Source organism: Gekko japonicus, unplaced genomic scaffold, assembly GCF_001447785.1.
Source record: "Gekko japonicus isolate JY-2015 unplaced genomic scaffold, Gekko_japonicus_V1.1 scaffold5546, whole genome shotgun sequence".
In the NCBI taxonomy this organism is placed as follows: Eukaryota; Metazoa; Chordata; class Lepidosauria; order Squamata; family Gekkonidae; genus Gekko; species Gekko japonicus.
Genome location: NW_015164808.1, coordinates 44,851 through 47,071, shown reverse-complemented (window position 1 = coordinate 47,071; position 2,221 = coordinate 44,851). Strand labels below are relative to the sequence as shown.

At 48.5% G+C, this 2,221-nt stretch overlaps 1 protein-coding gene across 1 annotated transcript in view; it reads left to right on the top strand.

Moving 5' to 3' along the window:
* The first annotated feature begins 2,037 nt into the window (after window positions 1–2,037).
* LOC107109178 (PCTP-like protein) overlaps window positions 2,038–2,221 on the top strand; it is an 8,578-nt gene continuing 8,394 nt past the window's right edge. The window contains exon 1 of the mRNA XM_015409748.1: window positions 2,038–2,092. The gene's annotated coding sequence lies outside the window, so the exon portion shown is untranslated. The remainder of the gene's footprint in view (window positions 2,093–2,221) is intronic.

Below are 2,221 nucleotides of genomic sequence, written 5' to 3'. Positions count from 1 at the left end.
TCATAAAGTAGGATTTTTGCTCACAAGAACCCACGGAGCGTTGGTTAGGAGCACGGAAAGTCTGTTCTTTCGACTTCCTGCAGGGTCAGACCGAAGAACCATCTAGTCCGGCCCGGGAAGTCCTCAGGTGGGGCATGATAGAATAAGTAAGGCTCTGTTCCTCCCCAGCGTCTGGAGATACACTGCCCTTCTCCATGGAGGCTCCACTGAGTCTGGCATTGGACTGTCAGTGGAGGATAACCATCCTTTATGAATTTGTCTAATCCTCTTCTAAAACCAGCGAAGCCAGAGAGTGTCGTTCTGTCTTGAGGGCGAGAATGCCGTAAGTTGGCCGTGGCAAGTAATTATTTGCACAGTTCCTAACGGACTCTTGGGTACAGTTAGCTTATGGAATGGGTGGCTGTAATTGTGTGTAGCCTGACAAAGTTCTTCCTTTTGCTCCTCCCATATTTCTCGCCCGTCAATTTCACTGGGCGACCCCGAGCTTTAGTATTACAGGAAGGTTCCCATCGTCTGCTTTCTTAACACCCACAGGGCTATTTTTGGGCAGGAACGCACAGGAACGGAGTTCCGGCTGGCTCCCAAGTTGGCCACGCCCAGCAGGAACTCATTAGCATAATAGGCCACACCCAACAGTAGAAACTCATTAGGATTGGCTACATTAGGGGTGTGGCCTAACAGGCAAAGGAGTTCCTGCTACAAAAAAAGCCCTGGGTTTTGACAACAAACAAGGTAAACAGAATAAGAAGCAAAAGGTGGGTGTGGCTGGATGACCACACTTCTGGTAACACAGGGGTGTGGCCTCATATGCTAATGAGCTATGCTCTCATGGGTGTGGCTGGATATGTTAATGAGTTTCTGTTGTTGGGTGTGGCCTATTATGCTAATGAGTTCCTGCTGGGCTTTTTCTACAAAAAAAGCCCTGAACACCCAGCGTAATTTTTTAATAAACTTAGCTGTCCTTTTTCCGTAAGCTGAAAAGTCTTCAGCCCCCTCAGTTTTTACTGCTAGGGAAGGGTCTCCAAACTCTTGAAAGCCCGTGTGGTGTAGTGGTTAAGAGTGTTGGGCTAGTCTCTGGAAGACTCAGGTTCGAATCCCCACTCATGCCATGGAATCTTCCTGCCTGACCTGGCTGACCTGGGGCTAGTCACGCGCTCTTGGTCTAACCTACCTCGCAGGGTTGTTGTGAGGATAAAATGGACGAGAGGAAAATGATGTAACGTGCTTTGCTGTCCCTCCCTGGGGGGAAAGGTAGAGTATACATGAATTAAGTCAATAAAATACGTGCTTGTCTGGATTTTCTCCAGCACGACAATGGGACGCAAGGGTTTAAACTCAGATTTTGAGCCCCTTCACAGTAGCTGTGCAAAATCCTGTACAAAAACTGATTGTAATTTGCGTAGGACTGCACTGTTACACTATGATTCTATCCTGTCAGGGATGCTCTAGGCCAGGGGTGTCAAACATGTGGCCCGGGTGTCTGTTGTGGACCGAGGAAGGGAAGGAAATTGTAAAACGCTCTGAGACTCCCAAGTGAAGGGCGAGGTATAAATCCAACCTCTTTTTCTCTTCTTCTTCTAATCCCCACCCCCGTTAGTTTTATCTCCTCCATGCGACAGGGTGCAAACAATGCGCTATCTGCTCCAGACACTCCGAAGGGTGTGAACAAACCCATCCACTTCCCTCTGACTCAGCCAGTGCAAACCAGCCTGATACTAAAACAAAGCCGTTGAGGATAGAAACTCGCTTGCGTGAGGGAAGAAAACACAGTGCTGAAATAAATTAGTCAGTGGTTGTCTAGTCACCATCTGTGGGAGCCATCTGTCTGTCGCTAGCAGCACACACTGTTGTTGTGGTGAAATCTGATAATTATACATCGTTTTTGCTTCCTTTGGGCGTTCTGGATTAGAAGCCTAGGGTCAAACCCCGTAAATATGGAGGCAAGGACCTCCTTCAGGGCTGAGTGTTTCTTCTGTGCCCCGTTTTGGGGGCTGTAAAGCAAAGCCTGTCTCATCTCTCTGATGCTTTCTCCCCCACAGGTTCTTTGCCCAAGTGGGTAGTGAATAAATCCTCGCAGTTCCTGGCTCCGAAGGTACGTCACATCTCTCTCTGTCTCTCTCTGTCTCTCTGTCTCTCTCTCTCAGAGCCAGTTTGGTGTCTCTCTCTGTCTCTCTGTCTCTCTCTCTGTCTCTCTGTCTCACTCTATGTCTCTCTCTCTCCC